The sequence below is a fragment of the Periplaneta americana genome, chromosome 10, assembly GCF_040183065.1.
Source record: "Periplaneta americana isolate PAMFEO1 chromosome 10, P.americana_PAMFEO1_priV1, whole genome shotgun sequence".
Lineage (NCBI taxonomy): Eukaryota > Metazoa > Arthropoda > Insecta > Blattodea > Blattidae > Periplaneta > Periplaneta americana.
In genome coordinates, this window is record NC_091126.1 from 143,631,175 (window position 1) to 143,655,976 (window position 24,802).

General features: G+C 34.5%; 1 protein-coding gene across 1 annotated transcript in view; it reads right to left on the reverse strand.

Moving 5' to 3' along the window:
- LOC138707744 (uncharacterized) overlaps window positions 1-24,802 on the reverse strand; it is a 527,149-nt gene that overhangs the window by 312,241 nt on the left and 190,106 nt on the right. The gene's annotated exons all lie outside the window — the stretch shown is intronic.

A 24,802-nucleotide genomic window follows, 5' to 3' on the forward strand; every position in this document is an offset into this window, starting at 1 on the left:
GAAAGAATGGCGAACGGCAGAAAAATTCGGAGCAGAAGAAAATATCAGATGATACTTACTTACGTATTGGCTTTTAAGGAACCCGGAGGTTCATTGCCGCCCTCACATAAGCCCGCCATTGGTCCCTATCCTGAGCAAGATTAATCCAGTCTCTACCATCATATCCCACCTCCCTCAAATCCATTTTAATATTATTTTCCCATCTACGTCTCGGCCTCCCCAAAGGTCTTTTTCCCGCCGGCCTCCCAACTAACACTCTATATGCATTTCTGGATTCGCCCATACGTGCTACATGTCCTGCCCATCTCAAGCGTCTGGATTTAATGTTCCTAATTATGTCAGATGATAGACGACATAAAGATATATGGATCATATGAGGAGACTAAGAGGAAGGCAAAAATAGGAGACTGGATAATGATGGATTTGCAGTGAAGGACCTTCCCTTGGGCAAAAGACATATTTACTTAAAAGCCGACTGCTATTTTGATGTTTGGTACATACGATATGTTAGATAACATACATAATATACTACACAATATACAATATATAACGTATATTACATAACATATAATACATTACATATATTAAATAATATACAATACATAACATACATTACATAACATAGAATCCCTACATAACAAAGTACATAACATACAGTAGTTCACCGTTGTGCAGTAACGATTGACATGACTGACCGTGAAACAAGCGGGCCCGGTTTGAAATCCTGGTTGGGACGAGTTACCTGGTTGTTGTTTTCTTTTCTGAGGTTTTCTCTCAACGCATTAAGAGCAAAATGTTGGGTAACTTTCGACGCTGGACCCTGGACTCATCTCGCTAGTACAACTTGCAGAACTGGGCGAAAATTGTGGCGTTACATCACTCATCGGAATACGTCACTCACCCTCTCCTTTCACCCCCGCGTCATTGATTTTGTAGGGAAGGGGATTTGTATTCAGTGTCTGTGTTATGTGTTTGCGTACGGGCCACAGATACGTCATTCAACGCCGGTGGACTGTGGACGGGGAACCAACGCTTTCCCCATGCTTTCCACCCCTCTATCGCCAGTTCTGTAACTCTGCGCTATCATTATCACCTTCATCTCACTCAGACTCTAAATAACCATAGCAGTTGATAAAGCGTCGTAAAATAACCAATTAAAATACATACATACATACATACATACATACATACATACATACATACATACATACATACATACATACATACACGCTCCATAACCTTTGCACAGATTAAATACATACGCTTAGATATGTAAAAGGGAACTTTAAATACAATGCTACGTGCGGATGATCAGATTCTATTTATTATCTCCGAAGATGAACTTCAAATACCTGCATATAATCTTCATAAATTAGCAATGGAATGTAATTTGACAATTTCGCATATAAAGTCTAAAGTAACGGCTTTTCAGGATACAAATTCAAATGAGAGATAAGCTATTGATAAAAAGTAAGCCTATTAAACAAGTTAATTTTTTTTATACTTGGGAATCATAGCCCACTCTAAAATCTAAAATCTCCTAGCAGACGTAACTTCCGATATACTGATACCCCACCCCCCTCCAACTTTCAAGCTGGTATTACTTAATCATTCTGTAAACCTAACGCCCTACCGCACTTGTGGCTCATCCGACTTCAGTACAGGATACATCTCTACCATACCGCAAGTAATGATTTTCAGTTAAACAGAACCCCTCCTTTTTTGACATAAATAGATAACGTTATCAAAATTGTTTTGTAAAATTGTTTTTATAACGTTAATACAATACAACTTTCGCGTAGTTTCAGATCACAAGACCACTCCTGGGCGCTGCGTAAATCAAAACATGATGCTACATATCTATTCCACCGGATTTCAACGATTCATAATTACGTAATAACTATTTGTAAATGCAGTTTCATGGTAGTTATTATGTAGAAGGTCATAAGAAAAGAATTGTTTCATATCTGAAAGGGCTGTGTACGCTGCAAAACAACCTTCATTTTAGACTAATTTAATTTAATATGTTACCATTTTAAATATGTACATTCATTAACGTTTTATCTCACATTTTATATTTTAATACAATACGGTTAATGTAACCCATTGCACATCAATATAACACTTCAATAGAGGTAACAGTGATCTGAAGATGGTTTACAAAACCGAAAACGTTAATCAAGTAGAATGAAATAAAAATATCACATTATTATATAACATAAGTTTATGACGGACTTAAAGAAAATATTGTTAAAGTTTCATAAACAGCTATAATTAAATTTTAACATATTATTGTTAGTTACTTTATATCATTGGTGTCCATATGCCTATAGAAGCAGGAGATACTGCACGTCAAGCATGCTCTGCTTAGGTCAGTAACTTTCCATATAAAATAGGAAAAACAACCTTAAAGAATATGCGCTGCGGGTGCTTACGCCAAGGGTTACCTCGTACGAGTTACAATTGGACATCTATGCTTTATATCAGTGATCGCCAAAAGCTGTGTCGCGACACATGCCCCTGTCTCCACTCAAGCGTAACAATGACATCATATCTCCACCCTCTGTTTACAGCCTTCACTTCGATATAAGTAAAGATATTTATCAGCAGCGGACGTACACATGTAATGTTACAAGTATGTAGGCTAAATATGTTTCGATGTCTTTTTCAAAACAGATAATAAGTAAAAACTTAAGTTCAAGGAGCATGGGAGGAAAAGTATTTCGTTTTTGCAGATGTCAAAAATATGAGATACTTAATCTGTTATAAAATTTTAAATGAAATATAAAAGAACAATGTAGCCTCCGTTGTCATTATTCTTCCTGTTATGAAGACTAGCACGCCCTTACCTGTAACTTGAATATTTCATTAATAAATAAACAATAAAAAGTATCGGCTTCTATGTCTCAATCGGAGTAAAATACTTCGAATTTTTTTTTTGACGTATGTAGTGTAATTTGAATATTTCATTAATAAACAATAAAAAGTATCGGCTTCTATATCTTAATCAGAGTAAAATATTTCGACGTAGGCCTATGTAGTGTAATTCGAATATTTAATTAAAAAACAAACAATAAAAAGCACTGCCTTCTATATCTTAATCGGGGTAAAATACTTCGAAGTTGTTTTGAAGTATGTAGTGTAATTTACAACTTCGTGACAAGCCTGATATTTTTTGTTCCAATTTCAAAAATCTGCTTATGTAAAGTACACGTTCTTTTTATGGTAAATAAGAAAATACATTTTATTTTATTAATACAAAAATAATGAATAGGAGAATAAAAAGTTAACACGGAAAAAGTGTGTGTAGTTAATAAGTAGAAGAATATTATATCGTTTTTGGTCACAGTCTGTCTCTGCACTGTCATGCACTGCATTACCTGCACTCCACCCCTCTCCCTGCGATAGTGGTGTGCGGGTTGCATTTCTATTACGTCACAATTTCATGGTGTTGGCAACCACTGCTTTATATGAAGGAATGAAAACATAACTGTGAAAAACATATTGTCACGTTTTGTAATTAAATTTTAAGTATTTACATTAACTACAGGGAAAAAGTCACATTTAAAAAATGAGGGTTAAGCCCTTTCACCTAAACACCGTCGATATGACACGAGAAAGACGCTCCGGCCGGCTCTAACCCATGCGGAGGATAAAATACTCTTCTTGCTTGTGTGAAAGGGCGAGTCGCATGAGACCGTTGAGAGTGAACCTTGTTCCACCATAGTAACTGGGAAGAACTGGCGAAGCTGCTGCACTCTATCGTGTTGCATTGGAAATGAATTAGCGTGGCTCATGCCAACTCTAACGACGAGAACACCGCAGTTTCACCCCACACCCACCCACTTACCTACCCTCTCGTTCCGTCCGCTTTCCTCTCCCTGGCTTCGACTGCGGCTCAAGCACAGCCCAGAAAGCATCTGCGTCTGTGTACATAACTGTCAGTGACAAACACGCATTTATTAAAAGCAAACCGGCAGCCAGCCTCTCAATTCTCTCTCCGCTCATCTCACAAATACGACGCCATATTGTATTTGTATGTGGATGAGTATGTAGAGCGGAGTACAAGCACACCCTACTTCCAATGGATGAGGGACACATTCCGTATCGGATATCTGCACAGATTAGTTTCAAACAAATACAGTGCTAAATTCCTGATTATTGAAGTAGTGGTTGTCAGAGCTCGGCTACAGAAAAGCCTCGGAACCAGAATGCTAACGAATAACCTAGCAGTGTGTTTTTATCTTTACCGAAAACGACAAGAAAAGTCCCTGTAATATCTCGATACAGAGTCCTAAAACAACAATTCATTTATTTATTTGAATATACAATTTCTTGCACCCTATTTTATCCGAAAGTACATTAGGATTATAGTTATAGCCTCAGTTTATATTATTATAATGAGAATTCATTTGACGTGGGTAACCCAGTCTTGCTACTTAAAAATAACACTTACATCTACTACAATAATTTGAATTATTTACAAGTTGTTAAATATATTACATATAGAATTACATTGACGTGGGTAACCCAGTCTTGCTACTTAAAATTAACACTTATATCTACTGCAATAATTTGAATTATTTACAAGTTGTTAAATATATTACATATAGAATTACATTGACGTGGGTAACCCAGTCTTGCTACTTAAAAATAACACTTACATCTACTACAATAATTTGAATTATTTACAAGTTGTTAAATATATTACATATAGAATTACATTGACGTGGGTAACCCAGTCTTGCTACTTAAAATTAACACTTATATCTACTGCAATAATTTGAATTATTTACAAGTTGTTAAATATATTACATATAGAATTACATTGACGTGGGTAACCCAGTCTTGCTACTTAAAATTAACACTTATATCTACTGCAATAATTTGAATTATTTACAAGTTGTTGAATATATTACATATAGAATTACATTGACGTGGGAAACCCAGTCTTGCTACTTAAAATTAACACTTGTATCTACTACAATAATTTGAATTATTTACAAGTTCTTAAATTAATTACATATAAAATTACATTGACGTGGGAAACCCAGTCTTGCTAATTAAAATTAACACTTATATCTACTACAATAATTTGAATTATTTACAAGTTCTTAAATTAATTAGATTAAAATTACAATGACGTGGGTAACCCATTCTTGCTACTTAAAATTAACACTTATATCTACTACAATAATTTGAATTATTTACAAGTTCTTAAATTAATTACATATAAAATTGCATTGTCGTGGGAAACCCAGTCTTGCTAATTAAAATTAACACTTGTATCTACTACAATAATTTGAATTATTTACAAGTCTTAAATATATTACATATAGAATTACATTGACGTGGATAACCCAGTCTTGCAACTTAAAATTAATATTTATATCTACTACAATAATTTGAATTATTTACAAGTTCTTTAATTAATTACATATAAAATCACATTGACGTGGGTAACCCAGTCTTGCTACTTAAAATTGACACTTATATCTACTACAATAATTCGAATTATTTACAAGTTCTTAAATTAATTACATACAAAATTACATTGACGTGGGAAACCCAGTCTTGCTAATTAAAATTAACACATATCTACTACAATAATTTGAATTATTTACAAGTTCTTAAATTAATTACATTAAAATTACATTGACGTGGGTAACCCATTCTTGCTACTTAAAATTAACACTTATATCTACTACAATAATTTGAATTATTTACAAGTTCTTAAATTAATTACATATAAAATTACATTGACGTGGGAAACCCAGTCTTGCTAATTAAAATTAACACTTGTATCTACTACAATAATTTTAATTATTTACAAGTTCTTTAATATATTACATATAGAATTACATTGACGTGGGTAACCCAGTCTTGCTACTTAAAATTAATATTTATATCTACTACAATGATTTGAATTATTTACAAGTTCTTTAATTAATCACATATAAAATTACATTGACGTGGGTAACCCAGTCTTGCTACTTAAAATTGACACTTATATCTACTACAATAATTCGAATTATTTACAAGTTATTAAATTAATTACATATAAAATTACATTGACGTGGGAAACCCAGTCTTGCTAATTAAAATTAATACTTATATCTATTACAATAATTTGAATTATTTACAAGTTCTTAAATATATTACATATAGAATTACATTGACGTGGGTAACCCAGTCTTGCTACTTAAAATTAACACTTATATCTACTACAATAATTTGAATTATTTACAAGTTCTTAAGTATATTACATATAAAATTACATTGACGTGGGTAACACAATCTTGCTACTTAAAATTAACACTTGTATCTACTACAATAATTTGAATTATTTACAAGTCTTAAATATATTACATATAGAATTACATTGACGTGGGTAACCCAGTCTTGCAACTTAAAATTAATATTTATATCTACTACAATAATTTGAATTATTTACAAGTTCTTTAATTAATTACATATAAAATCACATTGACGTGGGTAACCCAGTCTTGCTACTTAAAATTGACACTTATATCTACTACAATAATTCGAATTATTTACAAGTTCTTAAATTAATTACATATAAAATTACATTGACGTGGGAAACCCAGTCTTGCTAATTAAAATTAACACTTATATCTACTACAATAATTTGAATTATTTACAAGTTCTTAAATATATTACATATAGAATTACATTGACGTGGGTAACCCAGTCTTGCTACTTAAAATTAACACTTATATCTACTACAATAATTTGAATTATTTACAAGTTCTTAAATATATTACATATAAAATCACAAAACTCTTTATAACAGCACGTTTTTGTGAACAAATTGAATAGTGGTTTGTCATATATTATATTACAAAAATGTAAGCAACAATATTAGATCTCTAATTTGCATTGCGTTCTAATATTCACATATCGACGTGTGAAATATTCTGTATTCTCTAGTATTACAGTAAAGTAGACATTGCGAAGCTCATCGGAGACGAAGAGCTAAAAGTCTACCTTCCACGCCGGAAATCAGGGTTCGAATTCCGAAGAAATAGAGCTAAAATATTATTAAAATAGCGAAGAAATATAACAGTTAGCGTAGAGTTTCTCCGGATATCTCTTATTTTAGCACCATTATTTATGGCTAAAATCACCACCACCACCACCACCATCAGATAATATCGGTTCAGAAATAAACCAGAAAACAATATATTCTATTTTCCGTCAAGAGTGCCGTCACCAGGCGTAAAGTTCACACCTGTGGAGTAAGGGTCAGCGCGTCTGGCCGCGAAAGCAGGTGGCCCGAGTTCGAATCCCGGTCGGGGCAAGTTATCTGGCTGAGGTTTTTCCTGGGGTTTTCACTCAACCGAATACGAGCAAATGCTGGGTAACTTTCGGTGCTGGACCCTGGACTCATTTCACCGACATTATGACCTTCATTTCATTCAGACGCTAAATAACCTGAGATGTTGATACAGCGTCGTAAAATAACCCAATAAAATAAATAAATAAAACCAGGCGTAACTATTCACAAATACAGTGCTAAATTCCTGATTATTGAAGTAGTAGTTGTCAGAGCTCGGCTACAAAAAAAGCCCTCGAGATTAGAATACTAACGAATAACCTACCAGTGTGTGATGAAGGATTGATAGAACAGAGAAAAATTCTCTCCGGCACAGGGACTCGAACCCGGGTTTTCAGCTCTACGTGCTGACGCTTTATCCACTAAGCAACACCGTATTCCAGTCCCGATGCTGGATCGAATCCCTGAGTTTAATTTCTACCTTTCAGTTTCCCCTTTGTCACAGAATATGTGAGAGTGGCACAAAGTCCAATGTACTATTTACAGAGGTGCACTCATTACGAGTGACTAAGTGGCCGGGATCCGAAGGAATGAGCGCCGTCTTGAATTATTAAGTGATTACTTACGCATATCATATTACTTTGGTACATGATAATAATAATAATAATAATAATAATAATAATAATAATAATAATAATAATGATACCAGTGTGTGTTTTACCTTTGCCGAAAACAACAAGAAAAATCCCTGCAATGTATATATAGTCCTCAAGTAACAATGTTCAATCTCTATTTTGCATTGCGTTGTAACTTTTACATGTCCACGTGTGAAATGTTTTGCATTCTATAGCATGGCCCATTGCAATACAGTAGACATCACGAAGCACATCTCAGACGAAGAGCTACAGTACAAGTCGACCTTTCACGCCGAAAATCAGAGTTCGAGTCCCGGAGAAATACAATTATTAAAGTAGTGAAGAGAAATAAAGATTGGCAAAGTGTTCCTCTGGTAATACATATTTTTATTTAAGCACAATTTCTCGCTAATACCTCCACCATTACCATCACAAAAATCGATTAAATTGAAACGAGAAAATACTGCATTTTATTCTATTTTCCGGCGAAAGTCATCAAGCATACCAATTCAACTGAATTCCTACGTGCTAAAAGGACAAAACAATACTTCAATCCACCCGAAATTACTTTTTAAGTTAGGTTTTATGCATTGGCTTGACTCTACCCGCAAATTAGGCATGCTTTGGCCCTTTGTGTGCCCTATATTTGCGATGATTCTCCAAGTCCGACAGGTGGCCTGAGTGGCATCAACTTGTTTACTGTTGATATATTTGATGATTCTGCCATTATAAATATTATACGTTATGTAAGATAGATAATACAACCCTGGGAGTCTGTTCACTACACAGCGTAAAATACTGGGTGTTCAGTTCAAAGTGTGTCATGGCTCGCTGTATGCCGTCATGTGGCTAGCCGACGAGCCTAGAGAATTCAATCTTCCTACACTTCCGCAGAGGCGTATTACCTATGTCCCAGAGAAGTTGCCTAGCAAGTACGGCGTTCATTCTGAAGAGTACGTACCGATACGTACGATAACGCCGGTAGTGGCAGGAATGTGAACTATTTGGAAACACGTACTGAGGAGAGTTTTTTCCTTACTGTCGGGATATGGGGAGAGGATTAAGACGATTACTTACGTATTTGTTGACATTAACTTGGACTGTCAACATGGACACGGAGCATTTGATTTGTGTTGTGGAATGTTGCGGTACGCAACCGATGATAACAAATACCCTGCGTACGACTTGCACGCGCAAAACACAGTTCGAAAGAGGTTATGGTAGCACACAGACCGTACAGACCGCCATCTGTTGCTACGACGTTCAAGTTATACCGTACACGTTCTCAAGTTCAGATTCAACGCCTTGAATAATAGGCAACTTTTCTCACATAAAAGCTGAAACTCGCTTCAAATCGCTGACTCACAATAGTGACGTCATGACACACTTTGAAATGAACACCCAGTATTCTGTTGCTTGAGTCGCATGCCTTTACGCAATCACTCCTCCATCCATTCTTACTATTTACCTTCGACAAACATTGCAATACAGTTAACTTGATATCGTCCTGCAGTCCCAGATGTCTCAGCGTTACTTATGAACGAACATGTCAACGGACCAGTTATTAGTACTGGTTCAAGAAATAAATTGTTTATGCTCCCTTTTCTTTGAGCGAGATGACAGTATGGAAATTTCGCAAAATCTTGCTAGCGTAGCACAATAACAACTTGTACAGCCGCCATGATAGCCATCGAACCTTCCAGCAGTTTTGTTCCTATTTCGCTGCAGCGTGACGTCATTGATGTCCACCGGTCCGGTGAGATTTGGAATACGCTGAAAGGGGCAGGCAGAAAGTAGGAAAGACTGAAGAATGCTGGGTTTGCAGTGAAAGACCTGCCCTCGGGCATAACACTATGAATGAAAGAATGAATGATATATCTCTGAATAATGACAACAAAAAATACGAAAAATCCATACAAAATCTAAAATATCTCAAAACCCTTACGTCATACAGTAATTCTGAAGGCTCTTTCGGCTTCTACAACCAAGAATTGATATGAATTAATGTATCACACACCAGATGCAAAATAGCTGTTAACCAGTCAATTAATCAGTGCGTTACGCACAATTACTCTACCCTTCGATGGTGAGTATATGAAGAAGTTTGAGTATAAGTCTTTCCCTTTAGTGGATGAAATTTTAAAGACCTTAGCCAGCCAATCAAACAAGCTGTGTCCAAGTAATTGTAACCGATCGCAGACAACAAAAGTAAGACAAATGAAATGTGTTTAAATTCTACAGCTCTTTACAACTATTCTATTGCGTATAAGAATGCCTCTCGGCTATTGGAAAGCTCCTTCTTTAGCTTTTTGTTGAGGATGAAATACTTGTCTTATTTCGATAAAAGGTTTCAAAGTTCTCGTATAACTTATTTGTCTAAAAGGTTTCCCGTATATTTACTACATCCGTCCATAGAGCAAGATTCTCTCTCCATTCCGCAATGGACAAATATAATAGTGTGTTGGCCATCCTTTATCTAGATCGTAAAGGGGGAGGATGCTGCAGCCCACACTAAGAAGGGGACAAACGGCTCAAACAATCTTGTATTTTCTATCTTCCTTCACAATAATATAAAAGACAGAAAACCCTTTCTTTCACCCGGCCGAAAATCCACAGGATCGTATAAGATTTACTGAACCAGGTTACAGCCTCAGCAACACACCGACGACAGACACGCAATTCTTGACTCCAATCTCACCCAGGACGCGAGCCTTCCGAAGCGCTCAGTCTTGCTAACAGTGATTCAATTTGACACAGAGAACTACACTTGAAACCAACAAATTATTTTCTGACTCTAATTGCAGTATTACCATTTACCAGACGCCATATCATACACTGATGTCAGCTACGCTTCTGAATAGAGTTGAACAACGATCGAGAAAGCAAGACAACAGCGCCTCCAAAGCCGAAAACCCGCAAGACAATATTGCCTACGTGGCGTCGTTGACTGCTTGTCGTGACATCGGAAGTGGTCAACTCTCGAACGTCAAGCAGCTTTGAATCGTCACAGTTGTTTATACCTGACTGAACTTTTATCTGTTTTGGCAACTGTTATATTTAGAGCCCGGATGTTTGGCAAAATGCCTTTTTTACTGGGTGGAAGCAAACATTATTTGCATAGATATAAATGTGATTTGGAGTAAATCAAAGTGATCTGGCCTGTTTTTATTTTGCCTATTCTGACTTTTTAAGGTGTTTCTTACTAATTCAATAATAAATACCTTTTTGTCATTTTAAAGCAATATTCCTAGTTCATTTGCAGTTTTCTAATTAATTGTAATGTAATGTGTATGAAATTTAAATATTTGAAACAAAGACTAACCTCACTAACAATAGTAAATAAAAGTAATTTATTTCGGTGCTTAATCTGCTAATAATCGTGCATTAATACTATTAGTGTAATATGAATAATGATCGACAATTCACAGTTACAAATATAATATTATCATGTCTTCACGATATCAACCATCAGCTTTATAATTTTAAATATTAAGCTCGTTCTCATAGAAGTTGCCACGTACAATTTTCAATTGTTTACTTTCATATTTTCAAATCTCACTGTTACCATTTTGTGCTACACGTGTTTATTATTGTATGAGAAAGAAATTTGAGTGAGGAACAGTCAGTTATTGTCAGGTGACAGAAGGTATGAGATCAGTTGGCTAGAATGCCTAAATTCAGTAAACCATTGAAAAGTAAATTTCATGCTTACGTTAGTGAATTTGGTGCCCGTGTGTTTTCAACCGATGGAACAGTTTTGTTACGTAAGGTTTGTGAAAAGACAGTTAATTACGAAAAAAAAAAAGTATTTTATAAGTCAACATGTGTCATCTACGAAGTAAATATGTGACTTATATTGATATAATTTAAATTTATTGCTAAAATATATTATGCCTTTTTAAAATTTATAATGCCTTTTTCAAAGATTATTGTGCCTTTTTTACGTATTTATTGTCTTTTTTTCCTGCCTATTTTAACTGTCATAAATGTCTCAACATCCGGGCTCAAGTAGCCTATTTGAAAAATCGTCTATACTTTCAGTGTATAATAATCCGTTCCCCAATCTATTTAATTACTAGGCACTTATTAATAGGCTAGAACTTTTTTTTCATATGTTTGAGATCAAATGTACAATCACAAGTAAAAAATATTAACGCTTTATTTAAAGTTATGCAAATTTATTTAAGAATTTTTTTTTTCTGATTGTATAACCATAAGTAATAACTGATAATAGAACCAGAACATTCTGATAACTATGATAATGTTTTGTTTTGTTTTTTGTATCAATTAAACGTCTCAAATATTATTTCAATGATTTATGTTATTCACAGTTACGAAATCTTTCCACGCCGACCAAATGCTACTTCGAGAACGATGAGCAAGACTCGAAGCGCACGAGAGTTACGAGACGAGACTCGAGAGACAAATGCAACGAACACAGCGAGCGAGAGCGGGAAAATTTTGTTCATCTCTACTTCTGAACTGCCGAGTATAATCTTCGTAGCTGAGAAAATATGATGAAGACGACACGTGAAAGTGAAATCTCCAGGAGTCTTAAGGTATGAAATGGGTGAAATTTCTGTCTCCTACTTTTTTAAGCTACAGACTTATTTTTTTTATACAGCAACCTCCTGTTATTATCATAGCCTCCAAGTTTCATTAGTATCAGTTCAATACTTTTTCAGTTATCATTTTTGTTTAATTTTGACATTTTCAAAATGTATCTACTCCTACAAGATACAAGTCACAGGCCTGTAAAAACTGTACTGCATCTTTGGAATGCATATAATTGAACAGCAGAGATATAATTTAAATTTTGAATGCATGAGTAAGCTGAAAGAAAACATTTGAATCCAATCCGTTTAAAAATTTAATGTTTTTTCAATATTCGAATATACCCATATATACTTTATTTTTTAAAAAAGTTATGTAGTTTTGTTCATACTTTCCAGGACATGAGATAAAAATTTTCAAGTTCTTAGCACGAAATTTGTTAAAGCATTACAGTGTTTGAATGTGAGTAAATGCAGTAAAAGTAAGAGTGTGGAAAAATGGCTTTATAATGTACATTTTCAGTTATGAAAACCCGTTTGTAATTGAAATGGTCAGTAGAAAAATTGACCATCTGTACTTTTTCTGAAAATGGTTTTATTTCATCAAAATACAGTCCATCATGACACGAACTAAGCCAAGATTTTCACAGTGTGAAGAAAATTGTGCTGATACATAGAAGATAATAAGAATGGTATTCAGTTTTCCTCTCTCCTGAAAATATTTAATTGTATAGATGGTTTTATTTCTAGGGGCCTATTCAATTGTGAAGTATAACTATAATATAAATTTTGATGACTATTTTTTATTGTGTTATTTTACGATGCTGTATCAACATCTAGGTTATTTAGCGTCTGAATGATATGAAGGTGATAATGCCGGTGAAATGAGTCCGGGGTCCAGCACCGAAAGTTACCCAGAATTTGCTCGTATTGGGTTGAGGGAAAACCCCGGAAAAAACCTCAACCAGGTAACTTGCCCCGATCGGGATTCGAACCCGGGCCACCTGGTTTCGCAGCCAGACGCGCTGACCGTTACTCCACAGGTGTGGACTTGATGACTATTATATGTCGACTATTACACTTTTGCTACGTCATACTACTTCTGAACAATAAAACGGTACGAAAGGACCTCTTTCAAACAATCATTGCTGTTTATCGCTACAATTTTATCACTTCTCCAGCATTTTTCTTTTTATCACTTCCCTAGCATTTGTTTCTTTGTTTGCCAACATTTCAAAATGCAAATTCTTTACGGTACTATAAAACATGCTTTGCGATCGTCATTTGTTTCCCGCATAGATAGTCAACTGTAAATGACGGCTACGTTCAAACGTCTTGTGAATCTAACATTAGTGAAATAGAATTTTAATACGTCAATTAATACCTATTTTATTGTATTAGAGTACTTTATTTCTTATAACCTTTATACACTTTCTTCTGTTTTTATCACCTCCCTACCATTTGTTTCTTTGTTTGCCAACATTTTAAACTACAAATTCTTTACGGTGATATAAAATATGCTTTGCGATTGTAATTTGTTTACCGCATAGATACTCAACTGAAAATGGCGGCTCCCTTCAAACGTATTGTTGAAGCTAACGTTGGTGAAATAGAATTTTAGTAAGTCAATTAATTTTTTATTGTAGTAGAGTACTTTATTTCTTCTAATCTTTATATACTTTCTTCTAATCGTGTAACAGTCAATTACAGTATATCCTACTCGAATTTTGATTTTCTCTAGATAAATCTAAAGCCCTAGTGAGATTTCTGTTGACTGTTACACTTTTACTACGTCATACTACTTTTGAACAATAAAACGGTACGAAAAGACCTGTTTCAAACAATCATGGCTGTTTATTGCTACAATTTTATCACTTCCCTAGCATTTGTTTCTTTGTTTGCCAACATTTCAAAAGGCAAATTCCTTACGGTAGTATAAAGCATCCTTTGCGATCGTCATTTGTTTCCCGCATAGTTATTCAACTGAAAATGTCTGCTCCATTCAAACTTTTTGGTGAATCTAACATTAGTAAAGTAGAATTTTAGTAAGTCAATTAATATTTTATTGTATTAGAGTACTTTAATTCTTCTAATACAGTGGTCGTCAACACTCGCTGAAATGGGTAAAGGGTAAAGGGTAAAGGGTAAGCGTCGTGCAGCAGGAAGAGGTAGAAAGCATACCCGCTAGCAGCTACGAGTACACCATAGTGCAGAGAGAGACGCTAGCCCCAGGGTGCTCTGTGCTGATGACTGCTGTTCTTATTTGTATATACTTTCTTCTAATCATGTAATAGTCAATTAAATTCTACTAGAGATTTTCTCTAGATAAATTAAAACCTCTAGTGAGATTATTGTTGATAAAATTTGGCCTACATATAGAAGAAAGGCCACTGATAATTTTTTTTGTAAAACTCGAAAAATGAAATTTCAACAAGGAAAAAGGAATCGATTTTTTCTGAACACCACAAGTCTTGTAGTATCTACTGGAGATAACAAAGAACTCGTTAACTTTGAAGACAGGCCATATTATAATAGCTACAGTCGGACACATTCAATTTCATTGTAACATATATAACCTAATAAAAACAGTGAACCCAGTTCTCTTGAGGATCCCAGATTTCGCATAAATTCCTTTAACGAATCTATTCACTTGCTCATAGTTAGTATCCACTGGATTTGAATTGTACCGGTTATTGAAATCTCTGGCCACGAGAAAATAGATCTGAACTAAGCATTCATATTCTATTCGAAAGTACCATATTGGTGTTTACATGAGAGAATGGAAAAACGACGGTACCTTTCTCCGTAATATTAGAACAACTTATTTCTCGTTTCATTCATTCACAGAATTCCCTACCGCAAACCATCACTCTTATCAAGTGAATAGTGTGATCGGCAGGCAGCGCATTTTCGTTCCCAAACATGTTAGTAAAGTTACCTGTTAGTATATCCTGGAGTTTCAGGGTTCAAACACTAACCTTAAATGCTTACGTTAGGACGCTACGAAAACTAAAACCTACTTCGGATAATAATAATAATAATAATAATAATAATAATAATAATAATAATAATAATAATAATAATAGAGTATGACAACAGTAAGTGGGATTGTTACTAAATTGAAATGATCTGTCCAGCTACTTTTTGACCATATAAACGCACTAACATTGCGAAACTAGTGCTCTACAAAATATTAGTGCTTCATATGACAGGAAATAGGCTATAATTAGATCGATGATAATACTGAACTAGTATATACAGGGTGTTTAAAAAATACGGGGCATAATTTCAGGTATGTATTTCCCACATGTAGACAATCAAAATAGTTCATTACAACATGTGTCCGGAAATGCTTCATTTCAGAGTTATGGCCTTCACAACATTGAAATTCACCGGAACGTTTTTCTTTCCGCAGGTCGTTGTCATTACAGAAGATGTTCAAAATGTCCACTTCCTGCTTGAATACAGACCTCACATCGATGTCTCATTGACCTGCGAACACGATCCCAAACTCCAGGAGTATTGCGTATGTCCTCAGAACATGCCACAATTCGATTCCGAAGGGATTCCAAATCAGGCACCGGAGACGAATAGCCTAAACCAATGATTTTAAATGGCCCCACAAGTAGAAATCGAGAGGGTTCAGATCAGGTGAGCGTGGAGGCCAAGCAATTGGGCCACCTCTACCTATCCATCGATCAGGAAACCGTCGATCCAAGTACCGGCGAGCCGTACGACTGAAGTGTGCAGGAGCGCCATCATGCAAGAAGTGAATGTGTTGACGATTGATAAGTGGAGTGTCTTCTAAAACATGAGGTATGGTGTTTTCCAGGAAGTTTGTGTACCCCTGCCCCGTAAGTCTGTTTACAAATACATGGGGTCCAACTAATCGATCACCAATGATACCGGCCCACATGTTGAGGGAGAACCGCACCTGATGATGAGATGGAACAGTTGCACGTGGGTTTTCATACGCCCATACATGCTGATTGTGGAAATTTGTTAGGTATGCCATCTCGTGTGAACTGTGCTTCATCTGTAAACAATACTGAGGCAGGAAAGTTCGGATTTGCACCACACTGCTGCAAGAACCACTGACAGAACCTAACTCGTGCAGGGTAATCTGCTGGTGACAGGGCCTGTACACGTTGCAAATGATAAGGATACAATTGATACTCTTTCAACAGTCTCCAGGTAGTCGTATGAGGAACATTGACTTGCAACGCTGACAGGAGGAGTCATGTTCACAGCCTCCAGAATCTCCTCCTGTACGTCTGGAGATGTAGATCTTGGTCGTCCCCTTCCCAAACCAGGAGAGTTAAATTTTCCATACTCGCACAGACGGTAATGGAGACGTACAAATGTCTTCCGATCTGGATATTGTCGCTGTGGGTACCTCTCCTGGTACAAACGACGAGCCAGCGCAGCATTGCTGTTCGCCTTACCGTACATGAAGTGTATCTCTGCCAGCTCTTGATTTGAATACATGTCGCACAGTCTAACGCCTACACAACACTGAATGTAACCTTCGCCTCGGAATGAACTGTCAGAGTGCCCTCTTAATGTCTCCTTTGACGGCAATGACCTGCGGAAAGAAAAACGTTCCGGTGAATTTCAATTTGTGAAGGCTATAACTCGGAAATAAAGCATTTCCGGACACATGTTGTAATGAACTATTTTGATTGTCTACATTTGGGAAATACATACCTGAAATTATGTCCCGTATTCTTAAACACCCTGTATAATACATATTATAGAAGATAAAAATAAACATGATACACATTAACTGTATATACTATATAAATACAATATATACGATTAATTCATTTAGTTTGTATGATATTTGATAAATGTTATTATTATTTTAAGTGTTATTAGCATTATATGGTACTAATATTTATTGTATTTACCTGATGCATGCAACCTATAACATAAAACTTTGTAATAAATATAAATAGATAATTTTCTTAATTAATAACAATGTATATCTCCAATAAATGATTTCTTAGCATCGGCATAGATACACTTGATTGTACTTGTCACTATCTCTGTCACTAGAGTGTTCTTGAAATTTATATTTTTCCCGCCATTCATAAAATATTTTGATATGATACCTCTTGGACAAAAGGGGAGATCTATAACTGAAACTTGATTAATATATTTCAGTATTATTTGTTTTTATCCTGGTAATAATGAACATTTTGACTCGTAGACATTTTGTTTTTCAGCATTAACTTCCCATGATTGTATGAGAAGATTCGAAGAGAACGGCAGTTACGTAGACCTTCGGCTCCCCTCTACTACCAATAATGCATAACACAATGTCAATACGGAGGTTGCTGTCGTCTGTGATACAACGAACTTTTTTGTTGATTTTCGAGTTCATTTTTTCCCCTGGTTATTATATCCTTATTTAAGTTGTGTTAACTCTCGCTAAGTGGTGTTATATTTTATTTTGTCCGTCTTAGTATTTATTTTATTATTGTAAATATTTTTGTTTTATTATTATTATTATTATTATTATTATTATTATTATTATTATTATTATTATTAATTTGTATTACTATCTTCGTATCATCTTCGTCACGGTTATTCTATTATTATTATTATTATTATTATTATTATTATTATTATTATTATTATTATTGTTGTTGTTGTTACTATTATTTCTATCATCAACATAATTATTGATCTCTGTAAAATTTATGTAGACTATTGGACTGTACCCGAGCACGAGCATATGCTCATTTCAGGTATCTATTCATATGTATTCATTTCAAATTTAAATTGTGAATAAATTTGAATTTGAATTTAGCAAAATCAGCTCCGTTATAATAAACAAAAATATATATTCTGAGATTATGAAATTTATATCTTTTACCATAACTGTCAGTAAAAATTTATTTAAGCTAAGATAATGTTCTTCCTATGTCACATGACGTTACAGTGACACAATTATAACAACAAAAATCAATACACAAATTAAAAATATTTACATTTTGCACAATATATATAAAATACAGATCAAAATAAAATAAATATAACTTAGACTGAAAAATTAAAATAATATTAACATAGAAGTATGAATGAAAATGCAACTTAGTATTAGAATCAGATCACAATGTATTCGTAACGTGGTGTTTTACATATACAACCTTGACGATGGAGCGCCTGTATTGTACCACAGTTTAGTATATACAGTCACGAAGCTTGGCATGATTTTTTTGCACTTCTCGCGATAGTTGCTAGCCTCTTGGAGCGCTGTGAGTACTAGGAACAATAGACTGTGCCATTGCCGTCGTGATCTAGTATAGGCCGTACGGCAGACCATGTGACTAGCTTAACCCGATCACGAAGGGCGGCCTTTGAACCATATAAATTAGTTGGAATGCATAAAGAGTAACTTATATTTCTAAAATGTAGTGTAATTGCATTAATAAAATTTAAAACAATGATTATGTGACACTTCATTCACTTGCGAGTTAAAGTGTAATATTATTTTTGGTGTGAAAATTACGTTGTTTCTTATGTGTAATACCTGCCTTTATTTCGATTAAATAATGCGAAATTCTTGTACATCCATTTATGCACGATTCAATAATTTTCAGTTTCACAGCACGGATATTTAGATATTTTGAAATTATAGGTTATGTTTACTATACCAGTACTTCAATATCGCATTTATACATTATAATTAAGCATAAAATTACGTATGATTACTTGTAAATGCAATTTGTCTATATTTCAGTTGCATTTATTCGTTTCTTACGGTACTCCAATCTGAAGTCTGATTAATGCACTATGTTAGTAGGCTAAACTAGCGCTGACGTAGTTCCTTTGTACTCATACTCCTTGCATATACGGATCTGTGGCAGGTTAGGTTTGGTTAGTTTAAGCTTATATTATGCCTTGCTTATACGATCAACTGCACCTCCACAAAAATCTCTTATAAATTCAACGATTTTCACTTCCGAAATCACAGGAAATACCTCAGCGCTAGTTTCGCCGCTTTATGAGTGCTGCCTTATTGGCCTTCGGATACTTGACTAAAGAACAGCTGTACTGCACTATATTGAAATACGGTAACCTCACAACGCTATTACTAGAGCAACTACATTTACAAAGTTTCCAATGCCCTGCCATTACATATGTATGTCATGTCATATGAAAATTATAGGTTATATTTATTATATTTTACTTATAGTCCACACCTGTGGAGTAACGGTCAGCGCGTCTAGCCGCGAAACCAGGTGGCCCGGGTTCGAATCCCGGTCGGGGCAAGTTACCTGGCTGAGGTTTTTTCCGGGATTTTCCCTCAACCCCCAATACGAGCAAATGCTGGGTATCTTCCGGTGCTGGACCCCGGACTCATTTCACCGGCATTATCACCTTCATTTCATTCAGACGCTAAATAACCTAGATGTTGATACAGCGTCGTAAAATAACCAATACAATAAATTTAACTTATATTCCTATATTCGCAATTATACATTATAATTAACCATAATGTCATATATGATACCCTCACATTCAATATGTCTGCATTTTAATACTACAATTGAGTACTGAATTATTGTATTATATACTGCCTAAGAGACGAAGTGTAACAATCGTACATACACTAATTTCATAGGAGTGGTATGGTAAATTTTCTATCTTCAATTAAGGAAGGTAGATGTGCTAAATTAAAATCACAATATAAATTATTTTTTATTAAACATCAAAATTGCTTCCATTCTAAACTCAAAATGATGATGCGAACAGATTATTAAAATGTAAAATTCTCTTCACATTAAAATAACACAGTTTTCTAATTATTTCTGCAACATATTACGCAACAAAAAGTAAACGAAACTTATGGACACATTACACTAAATAAAACTTAGCAATGATACGCAATAAAGTTATAATATAATATTTCACTGAGCTCCATATACTAAAATAGAAAACCCGAACATACATTAACGTCTGCTAGGGAAAGGTGTCTATTATGAGGCGTTAGTAGCGATCCTGGTGGTCAGCAACTATCTATGGATGCATATTTATTAAGTATTGAGCTTCGTAACTATATATACTAAACTGTTATTGTACTATGATTCATACTCTATTCGTACTTGCGTGCAATTATTCTACCTTGCTTATGCATCCACGTGATGCAATAAATGTACCAGAAGAAACTACTCGATCCTCTGTACATTTGGGAACAAAAATGTGCTGCCTGGTGATCAGATCTTGATTTGCAACTATTGCAAACATCAATGGCAATAAATCGACACGACTTTAATTTTATTAAGACGTAGAATACCTTCTGTCTCGTCCACTCTTCAGTGCTCTGTATTACAACTACTAGTGCCGGAATTCTTGCGCGTGGCCACCTTTAAGCAAGACGGTTAACCTAAAGTCCACGTCTGGAAGTCCATTTTCAAGTACTTAATGACGGAAATTTATTTTTACGTTCTCTGAAACAAGACTGAGGCTCCCAATCCGTCTTCGCCTAAAAGATCAGTGTCAAGCGTGAGATGGGTTCATCCTCGGATTGATTGCCTCGCATGTCACACAACGAATTAATTACCGCTGCCTCTCTCAATTGGCGTCCCCAGTACCACATCCATCTCGTTTTGTAAGCGCAATTAATAACAAACTCGTCATGCCAACCATTTGGACGTAACAGTAAAAGCTAAGGTGCCGCAGGACAAAATTGCCACGTTGGAAAGACTTGTACTGTACCACACAGACAGACGAAGCCATCAAGAACTGGTTGAGCAAAGATTACAAATATTGAGCAAACGAAACCAGATATAATTCTTAAATATTGCTGGTAAATAGAACACAATATTGTTTTACAGAATATATCAACAGTAATCTCACTAGGTGTTTTGATTTATCTAGAGAAAATCAAAACTCGATTGGGATTTAAATTACAATTACACGATTAAAAGAAAGTATATAAATCAAATAGTTTAAGTTCTTACAGTCAATTGCTTAACAATATTACATGTATTGAACCTTTATGTTATTACATGAAGTAGTATTTACAAATTATGACAAACGTTTTCACCAATAAATTTGGCATCTTCAGGTCACAGTCGTGTTGCTGCATCAATGGACTCGAGTCAACTTCTCCTCAAACTTCTTGGCTTTAATTCCATACGTCCATAAACAGCAACACGATCGTCCTATATATTGTAGCATATTTTCATCATTTTGGGAACTGCACCTGCATAAACTTGAAGATTGTCATGCCTTCTTTCTTCGATATGTACACTTCTATGTTAATACAGTGTTATCAGCATATTCCACGATATCTTGGTAACATCATTTTATTTTTATTGGGTTATTTTACGACGCTGTATCAACATCTAGGTTATTTAGCGTCTGAATGATATGAAGGTGATGATGCCGGTGAAATGAGTCCGGGGTCCAGCACCGAAAGTTACCCAACATTTGCTCGTATTGGGTTGAGGGAAAACCCCGGGAAAAACCTCAACCAGGTAACTTGCCCCGACCGGGATTCGAACCCGGGCCACCTGGTTTCGCAGCCAGACGCGCTGACCGTTACTCCATAGGTAGGTGTGGACTTGGTAACATCATCCTGCTAGACGTATTTTAATGGCATATTGCTCAGTCTGCCTATTACACCAGTTTTTAATTTATTTTTTAACGATTATGTTTAACTGGAATATCTTAAGTGTTCATTTTATTTTAATATGTTTCATATGTGACCTGAAGATGCCAAATTTATTGGTCAAAACGTTTGTCATAATTTGTAAATACTACTTCATGTAATAACATAAAGATTCAATACAGGTAATATTGTTAAGTAATTGACTGTAAGAACTTACACTATTTGACTGATACTATACTTATCGGACCTAACATGCCTTAAAAAAAAGGTATATAAAGATTAGAAGAAATAAGGTACTGTAAAACAATAAAATATTAATTGACTTGCTGAAATTCTATTTCACTAATGTTAGCTTCAGGAAACATTTGAACGGAGCCGCCATTTTCAGTTTGTTTGTCTATGATGTAAACAAATGACGATCGCAAAGCATGTTTTATAGTACTGTAAGGAATTTGCAGTTTGAAATGTTGACGAACAAAGAAACAAATGATAGAAAGATGATAAAAGTAGGATAATGTATATAAAAATTAGAAGAAATAAAGTACTCTAATACAATAATATATATATATATATATATATATATATATATATATATTAAATGACTTACTAAAATTGTATTTCACTAATGTTACCTTCACCAAATGTTTGAACGGTGCCGCCATTTTCACTCGACTATCTATGTGGGAAACAAATTACGATCGGAAAGCATGTTTTATAGTACCGTAAATAATTTGCAGTTTGAAATGTTGGCAAACAAAGAAACAAATGCTAGGGTAGTGATAAAAACGAACAAATTCTAGGAAAGCGATAATATTAAACAAATGCTAGGGAAGCAATATAATTATGCGATAATCAGCCATGATTGTTTGAAAGACGTCCTTTCGTACAGTTATATTGTTCAAAAGTAGTATGACTTAGTAAAAGTGTAATAGTCAAATAAAATGTGTTGCAAGACAGTGAAGTTAATATCAAGTCACCGCTGTAGCTCAGACGGTAGCTCGTTTGTCTGCTGATCCGGAGTTGTGCTTCTGCCTGGGTTCAATTCACACTCGGATTGATTACCTGGTGTGGTTATATCCGTGGTTTTCCCCAACTTTAAGTCGAATGTCAGGTAATCTATGGGGAATCCTCGGCCTCATGTCGTCAAATAGCATCTCGCTATCAACAATTCAATCGAAATACTTTTATTTATGCAAAATTTTGCATTAATATAGAATTCTTGATCTTTTCTTTGTATGTTTTACAGTTTAAACGGTATTTATTAACATGTATTTTGAAAAGTGATATGCTATGTTCCAGTTTTGGTATGAAACCTTGAAATAAAAATCAAATCATTACAATATATCTTCAATTGTTTATTTTATTGCAGAAAGGGATCTCTGTCGGTGACTTTAAAATACATTTTTCTGGCTGTACACTGACTCAATTTTTGTTCTGAATACTGTAAAATATGCATTACGCACATGTAAACAATGCTTCCAAGGCATAATTTGTATAACTATAAATTAAACATTTTATTATGTTTTTTGTGTTTTTCTCGAAAGTATAGAAAAGTGACTCATAATATATCTTCAATTTTCTATTTTATTGCAGAAAGGGTTCTCTGTCGGTGACTTTAAAATACATTTTTCTGGCTGTACACTGACTCAAATTTTGTTCCGAATACTGTAAAATATGCATTACACACATCTAAACAATGCTTCCAAGGCATAGTTTGTATAACTATAAATTAAACATTTTATTATGTTTTTCTCGAAAGTACAGAAAAGTGACTCATTATAATATATCTTCAAGTTTTTATTTTATTGCAGAAAGGGATCTCTGCCGGTGAATTTAAAACATATTTTTCTGGCTGTACACTGACTCAATTTTTGTTCTGAATACTGTAAAATATGCATTACGGACATGTAAACAATGCTTCCAAAGCATAATTTGTATAACTATAAATTAAACATTTTATTATTTGTTTTATGTTTTTCTCGAAAGTATAGAAAAGTGACTCATTATAATATATCTTCAATTTTTTATTTTATTGCAAAAGGGATCTCTGTCGGTGACTTTAAAATACATTTTTCTGGCTGTACACCGACTCAAATTTTGTTCCGAATACTGTAAAATATGCATTACACACATGTAAACAATGCTTCCAAGGCATAGTTTGTATAACTATAAATTAAACATTTTATTATGTTTTTCTCGAAAGTACAGAAAAGTGACTCATTATAATATATCTTCAAGTTTTTATTTTATTGCAGAAAGGGATCTCTGCCGGTGAATTTAAAACATATTTTTCTGGCTGTACACTGACTCAATTTTTGTTCTGAACTCTGTAAAATATGCATTACGGACATGTAAACAATGCTTCCAAAGCATAATTTGTATAACTATAAATAAAACATTTTTATATTTGTTTTATGTTTCTCTCGAAAGTATAGAAAAGTGACTCATTATAATATATCTTCAATTTTTTATTTTATTGCAAAAGGGATCTCTGTCGGTGACTTTAAAATACATTTTTCTGGCTGTACACTGACTCAATTTTTGTTCTGAATACTGTAAAATATGCATTACGCACATGTAAACAATGCTTCCAAAGCATAATTTGTATAACTATAAATTAAACATTTTATTATGTTTTTGTGTTTTTCTCGAAAGGTCCCTTTCCGAAATTATATATATATATATATATATA